This window comes from Falco punctatus (genome assembly GCF_963210335.1).
Source record: "Falco punctatus genome assembly, chromosome: 3".
Classification (NCBI taxonomy): domain Eukaryota; kingdom Metazoa; phylum Chordata; class Aves; order Falconiformes; family Falconidae; genus Falco; species Falco punctatus.
In genome coordinates, this window is record NC_137582.1 from 37,904,398 (window position 1) to 37,924,806 (window position 20,409).

General features: G+C 40.4%; 1 protein-coding gene across 3 annotated transcripts in view; it reads right to left on the reverse strand.

Moving 5' to 3' along the window:
- PKIA (cAMP-dependent protein kinase inhibitor alpha) overlaps window positions 1-19,780 on the reverse strand; it is a 44,053-nt gene extending 24,273 nt beyond the window's left edge. Inside the window, exons 1-2 of one of the 3 annotated variants that reach the window (XM_080381355.1) lie at window positions 19,302-19,528; window positions 17,331-17,500 (exon numbers count right to left, since the gene is read on the reverse strand). The gene's annotated coding sequence lies outside the window, so the exon portion shown is untranslated. Of the gene's footprint in view, window positions 1-17,330; window positions 17,501-19,301; window positions 19,529-19,668 lie in introns of those variants that run through there. The other 2 variants (XM_080381356.1, XM_080381354.1) reach the window with 2 other exon arrangements.
- Between the last annotated feature and the right edge of the window lie 629 nt (window positions 19,781-20,409).

Genomic DNA, 20,409 nt, shown 5'->3' on the forward strand with positions numbered 1-20,409 from the left:
ATGTGTTCCCTCATTTCCACAGAGCTATTTTGCACGATGTCATTATTGCAATAGCACATTTGTATCCAGACAGCAATGATCTACATGTGCCAAGATGTTTTCTGGGAATCACTACAGATTTTTTAGCCATTTGACTTGTATGCCAAACGAGGCAAACTTATCTGTAAAGTCAATGGGAATTTGGCTATTTGCCTGAAACTCCACATACATCACATTACATAACATGATGATTCTTAGGTCCATTAAAGCTATTTTAAAGTAAATTATTCTCCTGTTCGGCATACCTCAGTATGCCGTTTAAAGGACTACCAAAGCTAATGGGTTCAACAGCGAGTAAAAACAAACTTAATCAAATTTCCCCCACAAAAAGATAGAGAAGATATTTTTTTTTCTTAAAAAGCATACAACTGGACTGCAGAGAACATATAACGAATGCTGTGCAGATTCTCCAAGTCTGACAATTCAAAGAGGATATTCTTTGAAGACAGGATTAAAATGAAGAGCCATACCATCCTCATGTGAATAATAGTAGTATAGAAAAAGGCAGACAACATATTCGCCTTAGGAATATAAGCAGAAAGAAGGGGGTTGGTTTGTTTTTTAAAAACAAACAAACAAAACTCCCACACTCCCCGTAAAAACACAAGCACACCTCTCCCACTCACACACACACCAAAGCTTCTTATCCAATGAAGCTTATCGGAAACAGTTTCAACTTTCCGGTCAAATAACTTAAAGAAACAAAAAGACCACCACACAAAAAAAAACCCCAACAACCCAGATAAGTTAAGCAAAACAAACTACCACTCTAATTTGATGAAGTACAGATGGTGATAACGTTGTCAACAAAGGTAAACTGTTTTAGTCTGATTATTAAGCATGAAATCAAATACTCTAGTGAGCTCTAATGTTAACCATATAAAGTTTTTCTGAAGGTCCACAGCATTACATTTTTCAGTTGTTTGGACACTTATCAATAATTTCAGAGCTAAACTTTATGACTCAGACAATTTTGGCTCCATTCAGCTTCGTACTAGGTTCTTTCTTTTTCCTATTGATCTTTGGCACTCCAAAAAACAGTGACAGGGCAGAGGAGCTCCAGAGGCAGAACCATGCCTGATACTGCATAAAGAGAAGGTTTTTTTCTTAGAAACAAAAGGCTGATGAGGTACATCTAGAAGAATAAGTAGCTTTAAGTCAACTCACACGCTTCACTAGGAAAATTACTGTCAGTATACTACAAGGCTAAACATCTTTTTCCTTAAAACAGCAAAAAAATGCTATGTCGCAAGGCTATTTCTATTGGCTGTGAAGAAGTCTTAAAAATATTGTATTGATCACAGTTAACACCAAACAGATTGGCATAGAATTTAGCAGCTACAATCCTATGCTAGTTTTGTTACAAGAAAGTAAGAATTTTAAATATTTATAAGCAAAGTATAAACTATTATAGTGCAGGATGATTAGACAGACTGTGCTTTATATAAAGTGATTACTTCATGTTGTGACACTAGGAACAATACTGGCAAATATACCTTCTTTTCTGATTCTCAGGAAAAAAAAAGGTATTTTTCCTCTCCAGAGCAAATATTTTTCACCAGCTTTCCTTAACAAGCCTGCGCAGAAAGACTTGGCAGTTGTTGAAAATGAGTATGTTTCAGAAGAGGAAGCTACAAAGTCTCCTAGAGTACAGTGTTTGCAACACTGACATTTTTAAAACATCCAACACCAAAACCAGCAAAAGCTGTGAACTTCTACATTCTGCTTGATTTCTGTAGTTTCTTGTCCCACACCAGTACAGTTTGAATGATATACAGTTATTAATTTAAATAAATTTACTTCCCAGGTTTGCTTCAGATTGCACCATGTGATAGGAGTTTTCCTTGAATACCTTCTACGTGGGTGGATTTGATAGAAGGGTAAGTTTAGTTTTCAGTGCCTGTTGCCACATATCTGTGTTTTTCTGCACCAGAGTAAGGTACATTAAACAATGACAAAATCATTAACACCTAAATATGGAATTGCTTATTTGGTTTGCATCTCATTGTCTTAGTTAGAATTTCACTTCACGTAGCAGCATAAGGAAAACAGAAGACACTTCTTCACAAAGAACACTGTGCTCATGTCTTACAGGTTCAGTGGAATACCAGCTTGGCATAGCTCAGTTCCTCAAGTGGAAGTTTGAGAACCATATTGTCTAGGCACCTGAGTATTGTTCTGCTGAATTTGGACACTTTCTGTGGGGCGGGTCTAACTGAAGCTCTGTCTCTTGCATGATCTTAGATTAGCTTATTCTGGTGAAATAAGCACTGAGTGACAGAGAAGCTTGTCTTGTACATAACACTGAGAGCTAGAAGGACTTTCAGAACCGCTCACATATTTCACTCCAGAGTCAATTAAAACGAAGAGAAGTAATCCAGGCTCGTGATCCAGAAGTGGAGGCTTCCTATTTTTTAGCATACAAATCATAAGACTACAGAGTTGGGCATCCTCTTCTCTGCAAAACGGCACAGGACCAGAAGGAAAGAAGTTGTGCTTGTACACAATGAACCAGTTTCAACATACTTTTTATACTGTGGTTCTGTCCTCTGCTTGGACATGGGTTCAGGTTTTCTGAGGTTCAGGACAGTCTGCAGTCAAGGTCTCCTCCTTCCTTGACATGAGACTATTATGTGGAAGATGAGCAATGAGATTCTCTTCTTCCCTAGCTCTACACAGAAGGTATTAAGCTCAACTCAGGACTTGAGTCAGGACTGATAGGTCTGTATAGGCACAGCTAGTAAGTCAACAAATCCCATTGAATCATAGAAAAAACTTTGGCTGGAAGTGACATCTGGAGGCCATCAAGTCCAACCACCACCTGCTCAAAGCTAGGCTAACTTCAAACTTCAGTCTGGTTACTCAGGGACTCCAGATAAATTCTGAATCTTTCACAAGGACGGAGGTTCCCCAGGCACTTTGGAGAACCTGTACCAGTGCTAAACCATTCTCGCAGTGAAAGATTTCCCTTTCATGTAGTCAGAATTTCTCTCATTGCAACTAGTGACCATTGCCACCTACCCTTTTGTTGTACACCTCCAAGAAAAAGTCTACATCATCTCCATAACTCCTCCTTACATAGTACAGTTTTATCTCCTTGTAGCATCTTCTCCATACTCAACAAATACATTTCCCCCAGTCCCTGCTCATACATCATGTGCTCCAGCCTCATATTGGCTTTGGTAGCCTCCACTAAACCTGAGCTGGTGTGTCAATACCCCTTTCATACCCAGTGGTTCAAATGATTGCAATGGCACATTGCTGCCTCATTGTCAGTGAGTTTAGGATCAGAGAGTTCTAGTTACCATACCATAAACAGTCTTAGGTGACAGACAGTACGTGCATAAAAAGAGTCTGGCCAGCAGTTCTAGATGCTTATAGCTTTTAAGTAACTGGAAAGATTAGAGTCTTGAATTCAGTCTCCTAAAAGGTATGTGTAGTTCCCAGATATTTTCTTGGCTCAAGAGCCCAGTCTCATTAAAAGCACTGTAGAAACAGAGGGTACTGGTTGACAGAAACATTGTCTAATCCATGATTAGTGAGTTTAAAAAGTTGTCACTATCACTATGTCGTAGGTGAAATACAGTCCTCAACTTACACAGCCGAGTCTTGCCAAGATGATTCCCTGACATTAGTTTAGCCTACTCTAGACTTGCTTGTTCCCAACATATATAATACAAGTAACCAGATATTTTCCTTTTAATCACACATCTGCACAGAGCTTATAAAAACAGATTTTAGCTCTAATTGCTGGAGGAAAACAGTTCAGGTTTAGTCTAAAGTTGATACTCCTTCGTATCCTGGTACAAATCAAGATGTTAACATTACAGGCCGAAGCCATTAATCTACAAAGGATTAATTCACAACACTAATCCAAAGGATGAGAGTTCTGACTCTTCACAAGGCAATCTGTCCTCTCAGCTTGTGATCTCAGGTAAAGACTACCTAGATAGCTGCTCACAGGCCTAAACCTTGCATGAACCAGGCACTGAAAGATCCATCTGTGCAATTGAGACAGCATGTTTTAAATTAAAGTCTTTGTAATTGGGCACTTTAATCTTTACTGATCACCTTTTCTTCTGGAGAAAGACCTGTTAATTACTTTCCTGCCTGCCTTCTGCTGCTATTTCTTGTCCTGAGGGACAAGCCACCCTTTCCCTCTTTCTCGCCCCCCTGCTCAGACTTCAGTCTATTTCCCCTTTGGAGATGGGGACCAATATCTACTCCTCCCATCCCCAGATACGAATATTCAATTAGGAACACGTCCCTTGATAATTTTTTAAGCTCAAAATAGTGCTACAGATTAAGTAACCAATAAGATTTGATTAATTAATGTTGCAGAAAGTAGAAGTATAATCTGATACAAAATTAATGCAGAGCATTCTCAGGATACCAGCTTTAATTAACTTTACTGGAGAATTTTCACTGGTTGAATTCTCATCAGATTCTATCCATACAGTCAAAAATACTTAATTTCTCAAGAGAAAATGAAGATTTGCATATTTAACTTCTAGATTTGCAAGAACACACATTCTTTGGCCTTGAGCTTGATGACAGCCGAAAGAGAAACACTGCTATGTATTTTGCTACTAACACATATACATATTGTATCTAATAAAGTCTTATATGCATACCTTATCTAGAAGCTGGGTACCATACTACAGGAGGCAGAATGATGATTTCCATTATAAATGGGCACACAGGAGAAAGCCTTAGGAATACACAGGGCAGGCAGTCATTGAGATAAGATCTTAGTTTTAAATCAATTTTTGAAGTAGAATTTCTTACTGCTTTTTTATTTTACTATCTGTTAGCAGCATCTGGAAAAAGTGATATCATAATGCATTTTTGCAGTGATGTTTCCTCATTAATATATTGCAATTATGAACTTTTAAAGCCTTTGAGTTTGTTTTTAAACCATGAATTTGTAAATAAACTAGGAAAAAACCCAACAGATGTATAGTATGAAGCAACCACTCAGACATATGGTCCAGAGCACAGAGCTGACTTTCATATCTGTCCTTTGAGAGAAAACAAAAAGAAAGGGGAGTGGTACAAGAACAGAGTGAGATGGAACTGCTAGAGGCTGAAGACAAAGGATACTACAAAGGCAAGTCACACATGGAGTTCTGGCCACAGCATTGAAAAGCAAGTGGTTTATAAATTAGAGTGGGTTTTTTTGTTGTTGTTTTATATTTAAAAGCTGCTTCTCAGAGACTACTCAAAAGATCTTACTCATTACAGTAGGTGGCCTCTTTTTGCATTTCTTCACCTTGTGTTTCTCATGTCATTTTCAATAATTAACTTGAAAGACATTAACTTGAAAGCATCCTCTGACTGAAACTTATACAAGATATTCTTTTAATGCTACTAGGTAACATGCACATGGCACAGCTGGCAGTCTTCTGTTTTCACAGCAGTCAAGTCTTCATTATATCTACCACAAGAGAAGTAGGGAAGAAAATGTCACATTAAACCCCCCTTCTCGATTATCAGGCAACATGCTGATTTCTGGAAGAACCTTACCCTGTTGTAGATGGAAAAAGGAGCTGTAATGGAGAACAGTATGTACCAAAGTTCAAAATGCAAAAAGACAAATAAAGTTCATATTGTCCAGTACAAACAAAGTAGAAAGAACCAAGACACACAATGTAATCACAAGGAATGAATGAGGTTTCACCTCATTTAAATGAGGCAAACAAAAGTGATGAGTCATACGGAAAGAAACAGGAATGCCCAGTTTCAGTGTTTCAACAGTTTCATAGTCTTCCAGCAAGAAAGTGATCATTTCAGTGGATTTCACACATAAATTTGCAGTGAACATGAAGACAGATGCCTTGCATATAAACAGCCAAAAAAGCACTAGTCAGAAAGGTCTTTAAGATGGCATGGTAGAACCCTTAATCCTCTTTGTCCTGTCTTTGAATTAATCTAAGAGCCTTATGAAGAGGTATTCCAGGGTACTGTTAACAAATTTGCTACATATAAACAACGTTCTGACTACCAATTCTTTTGAACAAGTAAATTTAATTTGCATTTCTTTGGTTTCAAAGTTTTATTTTAGGAGAAAGACTGAATGTTTATGTGTCAAGGTAAGTTATCAATAGGAAAACAAATTTTTCCATTGGCAAAATATGGAAACTGCATGAAATCATGTAGTTTTCCAGAAACTCACAGCTCTTTAGAGCACTTCTGGATTCCATTTCTACTTTCAACTATAGGAAAAACTTCACCCTTGCCTTTCTTGGTGTGTGGGGAGGTCAGGGAGGAGAGAGGAAGGTAAGAGAACACCCACAAGTGTTGCAGACTATTGCAGAGACTGAGCAAGAAAGGGAATACCAGATACTCTTTGTCAGATAAGATACTTGTCACAAGATTTTTGGCATTTTCTGAGCAGGTAAAACTCTTGTAACTACTCCATCTTTTAGAAACCTTTTCACAGCGAACTCAGAAGCAGCTGCTTACAGTCTGGGCCGGTACTGATCTAAACACTACCACGATTTTGTTGGGAAAAACATTCATCACACCTATTTATATGACAGGTACAAAACAGTTCCAGTGGGTAAGATGTAGGTATGAACTTAACACATATGTTCTGCTGTGACTATCTATGACCATGTTGCTTGGCATTTGGAACTGACTAGCAAACCTGGCAGGTAACATACAAGAGGTGTTTCAGTTGGCAGGCATGAAATCTCATTAACTTCAGTTTTCATTGAGTCAAACACACTATTAAGCCTATTTCCTTTAGCAAAACTTGTAACCTCCAAATTATACAAATCCAGCATGTCAGAGTCTCTGACAGGACCTTTCTTTTCCATTAATCATCAGTGGTTTGCATTAATTATAATCCTGTCCTTCAAAGCTATAAGTGAAAAGTATATCACACTTTCAACTGTTTTGCCTGGGACTCATAACAGATCAATAGACCTCAGTAACTAAGTCACTATATTTATCCTTTTTATTAAAGGATATATATTAGATTTCTTTTGACTGCTGTAATTTCCCTACTATTCCAAAATATTTGAGTGAAGAGTACAGGAACATGGAAGAAGGAATGCTGAAAGGTTTAATTTAAATTTGAGTGGCATTGTTGGCTGTTTTGGAACAAGTTGTACCCAACAATGTGGGATAAACTAATTCCACTCTTTTGGTAGCTTATACAAGCATAGTTAACAGAAATAGACTAGCAGATTGTCATTAGAAAATAAGAAGGATGCCATAGAAGTTCCACAAAAATAAATGGACTTCATCAAAGGCTTGTAGAAAAGTCCCCCTTGGAGATAAAAATTCTTTCTTGCCTATGCCTTCTCCTAAGAAGCTTAATGAGGGAGTCAAAATTATTTCAGTTATTACATGAAGTATCTTGTCAGAAAGGCACTTCAAATAGTGATGACTATAAATGACAAGTTGGTAAACTAGTTTCTTTCCAAAATCAGTTATCTGAAGTAAAGCTATTTTAGCTCCCTCAAAGCACTTGGCAGAACATTTGCATGTTGAGACAAGCCTCACATGTGTATGTACTTTTCCTTCTGCTTTAGACAGATGAGAAAACACCAAGCACATCCTCTTCCAAGCAACTGCAGAAATAGAAAACACTTGCCAAAACAGGTATTTTCATCAGAAGGCTAGGGCTAAGCCATACTGTCTGATAGATCCTGCTGCAGCTGCTCCTGCAAATAAAAGGGCTAATTGCTCGGTGCAGGTAGTAGAGTAGCTCCTGTCACTTTGAGATGAGAAGAAACTAAAAAAAAAAAAAAAAAAACTTGCCCGTAGAAAAAGCAGCAAAACATGCCAGTTAGCGAAACCAAAAAAAGAGATCCTAGTTACACTGAAGTTGCATGTTTCACAAGTACTTTGCAGATTTGTCATGATTAAATGTCAGGATGAGCCCTAGATATTCCCATTTTCTGCATCACCATTCCAGTTTCCATGGAAAGGAAATTTACTTGTGCAGTCCAAGTAGGTGTGCTGGGGACGATTCAAGTGCAGATGGTGAGGCACTCTGCTTGGCATTTTACAGCCTATTCCAGTCTTGGGTTATTGCTCTTGTGTTCAGAGACAAAAGGATTTCTAGAGGACAAAAAAGGATCCTTCAGGAGTAACTGGTTCTTATCAGATATAGTTGTGTGCATGACTACAAAAACCAGAATGTGTTTTCATTAAGTTCTATGTGAAGGTCTCAAAGCAGTCAGTAAATACAGAAGGAGAGAAACAAAGAGAAAGTGACCTATGTTCTGCTTTGGTTAGGTTTTGAACAACCAAAAGCGCTTGAAGGAAGAAGACTTGAATCAAACTTGTGATTAGTTAGCCCTTTCAGTTGACAGACAAGACAGCCTTCAGCAAGGCCTTGCATGCAATCTTTATTTATAGAAGCACATGGATACTGACTTCATCTGTGTCTCACTCTCAGTTGTCATCCATACCACCTTAAATAACAAACAATTTTCGTCAAATATGTCTAAAACCACACCACAGGGTAAGAAAGAAGAGACCCTTTTCACAGACAAATGATTATGGGGAGGTACCTAATAGCGACTTCAGCAATTTCTGTTTGCTCTAGCCTTATTAGGCTTCTTTTCTGTCTCTCTTTACACTTGATCACTTGTAAACTGAAGACCTCCGATTCAATGCTTTCAGTAGCTGAAAGGATTTGAAGAATCTTCTCTTCTGATTCCCGTTTTACATGTTAACCTCTCACAATTAATGCCTTTCTTTACCTTACTTTTTAGCTTTCAAAGGCTGCTCCTGCATGGAATAAACCCTTATGCTTTTCTATTTAATCCTACTGAATATTTTCATGCTTCCCTGAATACTTTTTGATTTAGCAATACATCAGCTGAGTTGAATATAAACAGCCTCCATGCCAAGTGTAAGATTTTAGCTTTAAATGAGCTGGCTAGTTGGGGAGGAAAGTGGGAACCTAAAAGAAAAAAACAAAACAAAATAAAGTCCAACACAGAAGCCTTTGTTCCTTAGTTTGTAAAGAAATCCTTAAACTGTAAGATAGAAGAACCTGACTATTACCCAAGTACATGCACATGCAGAAAAGAAAAAGGCGAAGAAAAGTTCAGAGTAGAGATCACAGCTACCTTTACTTTTGGTTACTGAAATTTTGCTATTACTAATCTTTATAAAAGGAACTACTACTCCCTTATACTGGTCTCACACTCATTAGCTCCACACAGAAGGCACTTTGTGTGGAAGAGGGAAAAACTTATCCACTGAACAAACAACTGACATAAAACCATCTTATTTGTATATCCATACTAATATTGGTAAGTTCTGTATTTGACTTGCCAAGACAGACCCTCACTAGATCCACCCTCCCATTCTTGTGGTAGCAGTTAACTCCTATTTGTGTTATCCTTTCCAACTTGTCCATATCTATGTCCTTACTTAGACATGAATCTCTTGAGACAACCCTTGGTGAAAATAAAAGCCTAGTATATTCTGGCCACAGTTATCAGAATGTTAATTACTTTTATAAATTACCACTACAAAGGGAGAATCAACAAAACCGAGGTGCTAAACTATGACTTCTCTTGGATTTTCCCATCATCCTTAACATAAAACTAACATGTGTAGACAGTAAAACTATTGAAAGCCTCTACAATGGTTACTATGAAAGCCACGATACTCCAAATTATTTCTGTATATCTGCCTTCTTTGACAAGGCCTTCAAATGTGCTCAGAGAATAGAGATAAATTAGAACACTTCACTAGAATTACTGCTCTCTGAGCAGGACAGGAATACTTCAGAAAGGGGGATGGGAAACTGAAATTTCTTCAACAGAACGAACAGCAGATGTGATTAGTACATGTTCAAGAAGAGCGTCACAGAAGGAACATCTCTCACAGGACACATAGAAAGCTTCCACTGTTTCCATCACTTTGAACAGAGAAAAGCCAGATAAATTCACGGAAAATCTGGCCTACCTCAATGGCAATTACATCAAGGGAAAGTCAGGTAAACTAAAAAGCTTCCAATAGAAGAATTTATTTTCTAAACAACAGTCAAATTACCCCCCAGGAAGTAGCACCTAACCCATACCAATTCCCAGACCAAGTTTTGGACTTGGTCAGAAGAATGAGTTGACACAAGCCAAAAATGTGCCAAAATCCTTGGCAATGGTTTAACAGTTGTATATGAAACTGTTCCAGTGCTCAGTAGTATTCACAGACACTGTTTTACCTTAAAGCGAAGACTGCAAGTTTGATCCTGCCGATACCCATTCCATAGAAACAACCCCCCCTCAAATCCCCCATACTTGTCAACAAAATTCATACAAGAATAGAATTATTAAAGAAGATGCTGAAAAGCAGCCCTGAGAGGAAAATGTAACGTGTCACTACTAAGTGCAGAGACACATGCAACTGCTCCTCTCAGGAGGAGCTGGATATAAGAGCATACTTGCCGAAACTATGCCTAGACACCAAAACAAGGTGCTCAAGTGCTGCCTAAGGCTCAAAGAACACACCATGTTCAGTAATTGGCTCAGATTACACTGCTTGGAAAGCAGGGGAGAACTGGAATGTTTTTGACACTTTTTCCTCCCATTGCAGTAGGAAATCAATGCAACATACCACCACAAGAAGACAGACTGTCATTTGGATGCTGAACCCTGAACAGTGCTAAAATTTTCTTTCTAGATTCTGACTTGTACTTTGCTTAAGAAGTCACATGCATTTGCTTAAGGTATGCAACCTGTTAAGTCTACAAATAAACATATGACAGTATTTAAGAACACATATTTATAAAATACTGTGCTACCAAGAGACATCAAACTATAAACTGACAAAATTCAGTAAAAAAAAATACACTTGCAAAACTTGCAAAATGCCTGGCTTAATTAGACCAAGATGGCTAGAAGATGATGGAAGAACAGAAATGCTAACAAAGATTGGACTTACAGCACAGTGTGTTGTCCCACTAGAAACACTGCTTAAGAAGCAGGGCTGCAGTCTGTAACGGATGAACAGCCTTCAAAAATTGCTTCTATGAGGCACAAAAGTGGCAGGAAATGGAATTTTCTGCTTGGAAGGGAACAGCATGGTTCAGTGTGCTGCAGCAGTGATCAGAAACCAGTAACTTTTTCTAGAGATTAGCATAAACAAGTAACTCCCTGATCTGCAGTCTTATCAGCTACACAAAAATAACAGCTTTCATCCTTACTTGCAAATGTTGTCAATGAATATGGAAGTGCTTTAAAGTGTTTTGAGGTCTTCCATGATGGAAGGTGCTACGTAAATAATACATTTCCCCAGTATCTGAGAAAAAGAGGGTAACAGAAATGCTGCTTCTTGCTCTTTAGGCTATACGGCAATTGTATAAATGTGCAGAGTATACAACTGAAAAGTATCTTTTTCTAGAGTGACAATTAGGTAATGTATCATACCATGCAAAATACTCTCATGTAATTCCTTCCTTATGTGCTAATGAAATCATTCCTCATTATTAGCTTTCTATGTATTAAAAATCTATTGTTACACAAACATATAATGAATACCAAAGTATCAGTGAGGAAGTGATGTGACATGCTTAAATTTCTTATACAGTATCTGTGTTCCTTTGAGTGCGTGGTTATCATGTTCATATTCTATAAATACCCATGCAGACTTCATTTGTTCTGGAGATGCTTTGTGTGTGTGTTGGGGACGGGTGAAGGCTTTGCATCTGTTTTTCACCATTTATGAGTGGTTTCGCTTTTGTAACATTAATGAGAACATTGTCATTGCCCCAGTCAGGTCCTAGTAGTACCACATTAGGTATAGTTACAAAAATTACACTCTAAAAGGACATGCAGCAGTGGTGGCATTATTTTTGCACATTGTCATTCAAGAGTGAATGACAGTGCTATTATACAATTCTTTACTACCTTTGCTATTCAACAGATAAACACCTGAACTCCCTGTAGGCAAATAAACATAAAAAAAAAAAAAAAAGAAAGAAAAAGAAAAACTAAAACGGTGTTCAACAACACCTCTAGCTATTCAGGATAACTTAGAGGACTCCCCACTCAGGATAAATATTTTGCTTGGAAAGGTTTTTCTAAGAACTGAACGTAAACATTAGCAGCCTGTACATAAACAAATTTATGATAAAATGGGCTTACTTCACTGACAAAAAGCTGTGGTTTCCTTAGGCTTTAAGGCATGCTGTAATCAATTTTGATAAACTATGCCTCTTTCTCAAGTCACACAGCTTCTACATTCATGCATGCTCCATTCACATTTCTTATCACGATTTGACCCCATGAGACCTTACAAATAACAGTTACTCAAAATGCAGCAGTCTGTTTTTAGGGTTGAGGTTTTTGTTTGTTTTGTTGTTTCTATTAGAAAAAATACCCAACAAAACAAAACAAAGTGTTTCACATTATGCCTGCCTTTTAGAGTCTGAATTTTTTTTCACATGCTCTAATTCTTATATACATTAACAAATCCTATTCTCTTTTATTTTCTGCTTGCCATGTCTGAACTCACAAACACTAGCCCAAGTCAGTAAAGCTGCCATCATCCCATTATTTTAAAACAAGAGTAACACAAAACAAAGGAAGGGTTTATGACTGAATCCCTCTTGATCTATAAAGCTACATACTATAGTTTGGTCTTTCTTCTATTTAAATTACACATCTTTTTTTATACCCAGCTATCAACATTTATGTCTCCTGCTAATGACACCAGTTCATTCCAGTCATACAAACACATTATTGTACTGATCCTACAATGAAAATTAACCTTACAGGGACACAACAGATCAGCCCAAACGAAACATGTCATTAGTAACTGGGAAAAACATGCATAGTAAGAAACCTGGGAAACTAATGGAAGAGAAATAGAAATCATAATACTACTAAACCGAGTTCCTAAGTTCTGACCATTGCACATCAGAATAATTTGTAGGAAGTATATAAAAAAGTGGCAAAGAATGGATTAGACATGGAACAGAGTCTATATATACAGAAAGAGTAAGCAGACCAAGACAACTCTGTTGTTGAAGAAAAAGAGAATGTGATACATATGTGAAATCATGACCTGTGAGAAACTGAAAAGGAAACAGTTGTTTAAGATTTCTCACATGATGACAATTAAAAGGGTGCCCAATTAAATCATTAGGCAACAAATTTTAAGGCAAAACAAAGAGACATGTGCTCCACATACACTGAATCATATAACTGCCAAAGGTACAGTGGAGGCTGAGAATATAAATAAGATCAACTGAACACATTCAGTGAGGACACAATGCCTCCTGCAATTAAACATAATTGCGCAAACATTATGCTCAGGGAACTCCTAAGCAATGCAGAGCACCAAACACTGGGAGACTCTATTAACAGATGATGACTCCATTTAATTTATGCATTATTTCTCTAAGCTTCCTTTACTGGAATTTCACCAGTGGTTTTATTTTAATAGCAGATTTATATTCTTACAGGCTACATCTGTAATATGCCACATATCTTTTCTGAATAAGAGGTTTTTGTCCATTCTGTACAGTTTTAATAGGCATCTGACAGTCATCATTCCAGTGCAAGCAACTACTTTTTTAACTTACTAGCTACACTAAACAAAACTGACCAATGACACTTTCCATGGACCACAGGAAAAAATTATAAAGTCTCTACACGTATTTCATTAAAAAAAAAAATCACAAAAAAATATATCATAATAGCTCCTAAAAGCTTTTGCTAAACTTAAAAACTTAAATAAGACACATCTTTCATTCCTTTTTTTGTTATGTATTTTTTGCAGTGTATAATAGTGTTTTCTCAGAATTCAATAGCAACAGGCAGATATCAAGAACTTTCTCAGCTTCAAGGAAGCACTTGGGAAGTTTAGAAGTAGTGGAGTCTGTTTATCCTGATTGCCCCTTTAAATTTACATGTCAGTGAAGTGACAATGATAGTGAACTGCCACTTAACATCAATAATTTTTCTTTGTTTTTCTTGGTCCACTTGTGGATAGACTATTTCAAAGTAGAAATACATTTTTAATTTATACTTTGACCAGGTTAGACAAAAAAACAAAAATAACTTGAAGACAAATCCAGAGTTACAGTCCAGAAATATTAGGCAGAACTCTAGAAATCCTTCGAAAGCAAAGCTGAGAATCCAAATCACTCTTTAAATTGGACAAAAAAACCCAGTAACTAATAGAACATTTGTTTACTTAAATTTAGTTTAGTCATTTTAAAACTGAGTTTTCCATTAAAAAAAAAAAAAAGAAAAGTACTAGGAGACACACTTGATCAAGGTGCAATTTCTGCTATTATTTACTTTCCCTTGCTTTGAAGTGTGCGAAAACTGCTTTTGAGCCTTGGCCTCAAGGAGTTCACATCAACTGAGCTCAAGACTTCTGAGTGTAAAGAATCTATGCACTCATACTTTTTCAGGTTCTTCAGGTTGATCAGCTATCCAAACAGCAGCAGCCATTTTCACAGAACACCTTATACAGGATTCCCTGACAGCTTTCTCACCAAGCATCATAGCTTTGACTCTCCTATGAAGTTTACCTCTCTCCTATCTACAAACAATCAACAAGTAGAGATGCTCAACAAGAACCAATTTAAGGCTGTTTCTGGAGTAATAATATCCCTTACCAATATGATCCACAGTATTTTCAGTGAGGTTTAACATGTACTATAAACAGTATCATGGAAGGACCATTAATAAGCATCTGTGCTATTTTAAAACAACAGGTGGTGAGATCGTTTCACCACAGTTATGTGCTCACCATATGTGTAAGTGGAAATTCTGTAGGAGGTAGAAGGCAAATGAGTGAATAGTTAGCAAATATATATATATATTATATAATATATATAATTATATAGATATATTAAGATGTATATGATCTCATTAAAGCTGCAGCACATTTTACAGGCTAGTTAACAGCTGCCAATATAACTTTGATATACCTTTGGAATAGTTGCTAGAACAAAGATGTGACAAAAAAAGTAGTCAGCGAAACAAAAATTGCATGTTGGAATTAGACCTATTTGCCTATCACATCTGATGAATCACTGGGACATGAGTGCATAAAGGGATGCATAACTGTGCAAAGACCTACCGGTCGCTTTAAAGTACTTCTGAACCCAAGGCAGGTTAAATTGCTGTTCTTTGGCTTTACAGGACTCATGGGCAAAATAGCCAATTTTAAAATTTTAATAAAGGTCAGAAAACAAAACATATTATACTAGAGAGAACTACACCCTGGCTGACTGGAAATTCTTCCACTACAGCTCTTCTGCGGAGTTCACGTTTTGTGATTGGTTCACCCAGGGAAGAAGGGCAGAGATACCCTGGAATTATTTTACCACTGCAGCAATGCAAAAATGCAGCGTACCATCAGTATGTTAGGGAGGACAAAACCCACTATCATATCTTATTGGTTCTCCCATAAAAATTAAAGGAAAAAAAATGGAATTATTTGATCTGTCACTTCGCTGGGATAGTTGCAGCAATTCTCCTATGAGACAGTCCATTTTGTGTTACTTTCTCCTTTGATACGTTCATATTTAAAGACAGGGAAATATACTATTAGCTTACAGTTCTTGAAGAATCAGATCCTTTCTTTTATCATGTTTTAATACAGTCATTTTGTAAGAATATACAATATGAAGACTGTCTTGAAACTAGTCTCTCAATGCATCATGAAACTAATACATATAAATGGGTTCATGCTTGTGCTGCTGTCACATGCAGTCCTCTTCAAGAGGAGGGCTTAAATCAGCTTGCTTTTGCAGGAAGCATACTTGAACTCGGCCCTTCTATCTCCAGACTTCAGGTATTCAACTCAGGGGCTCACTACTTTGGTTGTAGTGCTGACTTACTTGATTAGATTGAATTCAAGATAAAAAGATACTCAATGCCTGTCTTGTTCTCACCACTAATACATTATAAATGGATAAAACCTTTAGTTCTCCTTAACAATTGCTACCTTTGCAGTTGACTGGCCACTCACACAAAGATCTTCTAGTGACAATAACGAAAGAGTCCAACATGAAATCCATTTGATAGTAGGAGCCGAAATTTAAGTTTATGCCTGGCATTTATTTCTCAGAAATTTTCTTACCTAGAAATATTAGCTACTGCACATAAAGGCCATGCATTTGGAAAGTGTCAGTACACTTGCTCTTCAGAAGGAAAAAATGGTGTCACTACTGCTAAAATACTCTTGATTGTTTGCACATGCTGAAGTACATAGTTTTAAGTTCACTGTATAATATCTGTCCACTCACACCCTGCTCAAGCCTTCCTTTAAGGAATTCCTAATTTAGGGAAAACACTCCAACTCAAAACCTAGTAACAACAAAACTGAAAAATTACATGCTTGCTCTGGAATGTGGTTGTTCCAGCTAGTTCAACCAGCGCTTAGAAACATCAACTTTAAACATTCTCATAATAATAGAAAATATATTTAACTGAACTGTTTTGTTTCAACCCTTGGAAAGGACCACAAGTGAAATCAAATCTCTGCAACTTCAAGTGCATTCAAGGTTACTGGGTTTTCCAGTTTGTTCTCCTAAGGAAACAAGCCTTACGCAAATATACCCATCTGGCCCCCACTCATAAATTTGGTCAAATTAACCTGATGGTTCAAAGGCTGACTGCAGTCTAGAATTCTCAAATATAATTAAGTTCTTACAAATTTGAAGTAGTAACCCAGATGAAGAGTTCCAAAATAGCAGACCCTCTGAGGAAAAGGCAACTAAATCTCAGCTGCTACCCAGTCTGTCTGGCTTCAACCAGCTGGCCAGCTAGGCTGTTCCTCCAGTCAGCGGGGCTGTTGCCCCAGATTAACCACAATAAAGACACTTTGCCTGGCAGAGGTATGGAAGTTACTGTAACAGAAGGAGGAAGAGGAGCTCTGAGAGAGAAGTCTGCAGGAAGTGGATTTACATCAGTTATTCCATTGAATTAAATTCACACTGATAATTAGATATATACTTTTTTCTATGGACACGTGCACACGCAGTCCTGCATTTTACATGACTATACCATCTATCTTTGGAGGACAGATAAGATAAAAACAAAAGCAACTCAAGTTTTCAGTGTCAAACCGATCAGGGGTACAGTCGTATCTATGATAATGCATGGCTCTTGGTCAACTCCTCCTTTACCCCTGCCACTACCTTGTTTTTAAAAAAAGGCTGTTAACCAACAGTCTTTTGAAACATTATTTAGGTTTGCCAGGAAGCCCAAACAGCTAGCTTTACTGGGCTAACGTTGCATCAACATTAGCTGTTGATACTACCCTGTATTTGCAACAGTAGAATGGGAGACGATTACCTGATGCAGTCTTCAGTGAAGAAATTTACTTTATATAAAATGGGTGGACTAATTTGAGAAGTATCTGAAGTCAGCTACATGGTTTCTTTTTCCAGGCAAAGGCAATTGGAGGAGAAATCAGCAAATGACTACAACGTTGCAACTGCTGAGACATCCAGTCATGCTCTCTTCTAGGAGGGAAAAAACAGTAGTAGAGATGTCCTACCTCACACTCCCATGTGTTTTACAGGAACAAAGTAAATCTTTGGTAGAGAAAAGATACAGGTTTGATAGAATGAGATTTTTTTTCTAGCTTGAAATGAATACATAGGATGTGCCCTAGAGTGCTTAAAAGGAACAAGCTTATATAGGCTCATAGTTAATGAGCAAAGATTTGTCTGTTGAACTGATTTCTGACGCTGCAATTCACCACTCACTCTGTTTCAGCCTTGTGAAGCCTCAGTTGTCTTTTACACACATTTCCTGCCTCTGTAGCCATCATTTGCCTTCTGTATCCCCAGCAACAGTACTGAGGCAAATAAATGAATTAAAAATCTTCCCATAAATAATGACAACAGGCCAGACAGCTGCTAGTTACCTCCTCAAGTATTACTTCTATTGCTCTAGCACCATGACCAGAGGCTTCAACCGCAACTGGGGATCCCACAACTACATGAGCTGCTCTGTGAATGTATGGGATCCTTTAAGACGAACATATAAGCAAATAAGACACTGAATAAAATAACCTTCAGCTTCCAATATCCTGCTTCCTTTTTCATTAAAGACACATTAATACCCTATCCTTTTCTTACAAAGGCACAACCAGTTTTTGCTTCCAATCCAAACCACATAGAGCCGTTAACCATTACTACACGCAAATAGCGCTTGTTCTAATGATCTGCCTCTGCATGCCAACCCTAGCCTCCTGTATTGACATGCCTGCTTTAAAACAACCTTTTTCTTTGTTCTGCTCTAGAAAAACAGACCCAAACATCACCAGCTTATTAGACAGGGACACAGGCCAGAGAGATTCTTCCCTTCTACTCAATTTCAAAAGACCATTCCTCTAATGTTAAGACCTGTGTACATACCACAAACAATGTGCAATGTCAATGGCCAAGCTACAATGCTGCAAGTACTAATTTTTCCACTTCTACAGGTGATATGGTGGAAGAGCAACTTACTAATTCTTTCGTTTAGCACAAAAAGGCATTTGAACTTTGCTGCTATTTTGTTTGCCCCAAACCTTGTGCTAGATGATAAAAACGGAAAAAGGGAAAACACACAGACACAGAAGTCCCCCCAAAAAGTCAACAGAATCCATTCAGGTATAAGGGCTGGTCCTCCAACTTCTACACTCCCTTCAGTTTTCTGCGAAGCGACTTCCAAATCCAGAAACGTGAAGGAGACGACATCCTTTTTCGCTTCCGTTCCTCGAAACCCTTCTGCCCTAAGATGTCTTCCCCGCCACCTGAGGGACGCACATCGGGCCGGGTGGAGCAAGAGGGCCGCGGGAGCGCGGTCCCGCACCTGTCGCCGCGCTCCGCGCTCCTTCCCGCGCTGGCGCCCGGCCTGCGCTACGCCACAGGCGAACGGCCCCGCCGCGGCGGCGAACCCCTCCAGCCGGCGCAGAGCCAGCAGCCCGGCCCTGAGCGGACCGCTGGCGCCGAGCCACTGCACATCCTGGCAATATGAGATAAAACGCAACGCCGTGGCGCTCCTGGAGGGCAGCCCTTCTGCTTTAGGAGGGAACCGCAGGAGAAGACAGCTACATGCCCCAGCACGGCTCCAGAGCCTGCCTGCGCGCGGGCAGCACGGCGGCTGCCTCCGCAGCCCGGCCTTGCCCGCGCTCGCAGCGGGCGGGCAGCGGCCCCGGCGGCCGGGCGAGCCGGGGCGGGCGGCTGAAGGCGGCAACGTCGCGGCCCCCCAGCCGGGCAGCACCGCAGCGCTCGCCGCCTGCCCCCGCACACGCCCGCGGCAGCTCCCGCTCACCTTTCCAGTGACCGGCTCAGCGCATCTTCCTCCCTCCCTCCCTCCCGCAGCGGCTGCTTGTGGCGGCCCAGAGCCCCTGGGCTCGGCGGAGCGGGATGCCCGGCGCTGCCCCTCCCTCAGCCGGCGGCGGCTCCTGCTGTCACCTCACCCCCACATCCCGCCGCCGGCCGCGGCGGCAGCTGCTGCTACTAAATTCACGGCGCTCCGGCGGCATGAAGTCATCCTCCCCGCCCCCTCCCCGGGCCGCCGCACTCCGCTCCCGCCGCGGAGGGGGGGACGGCCCCGCCGCCCGCCCGGCCGAGCCCCGCAGGGCCCTGGCGCTCCGCTCTCGCCGCAGGGACCGGCGCTCCCGCTGCCCTACACGTACCCTGCTGCCCGGGAAGCCGCGAGGGGCGGCACAGTCCCGCGGCGGCGCGGCTGCGGGCCGGGGGTCTCTCCCTGGGCGCAGCAGCGTGATGGGCCGCTCCGCCCCGCGCCAGCCTTCCCCTCCCGGGAGTCCCCTCGGCGGGCAGCGGGCAGCGCGGTGCTGCCGCTCAACGGCCCGTGGCGTACGGCCAGCGCCAACTGCCGTCCCGGTGTCCCGGACCGAGGCCTGGCCGCCCTGCACCACCTGGGCGTACCGGGCTAAGCGGCGAGGAACGGGGGGGCCGGCCGGGTCCCGCAGCACCGCAAGGCCGGAGTCAAAGGAGAGCCTCCCCCCGGGGGTGGGGGTCTGTTATGAAGGAAAATCCGCCGTAAAGCTCCGTGCTGGTGTGTGGGCGCCCAGCTCTCCCCCTCCTCTCCCGGCCTCGGGGCGGGCAAGCCCTCCGCAGCATGTCGCCCTGAAAAATGCAGCTGTTCCAGGGTTGGGGGGGAGAGTTTCTTTGCCGGTGGCTCTTGCTCTGTGCCTGGGAGGGGAGACCATGGGAAAGGCACGGCGTTCAAGGTCACCAGGACACACTTTTCCCTTACCAAGGGCGTCCTGATATTTTTAAGGTCCACCAGAAGGCAGCATGTCTATTTTTGTTACTCACAGAGTGCTGTGCATGCGCTGGGTAACTGACAGGCTCATAAAGAAGGCTGGATTCCTGTCACAGTTTACAATCCCATGAACCCATCCTGTGTGCAG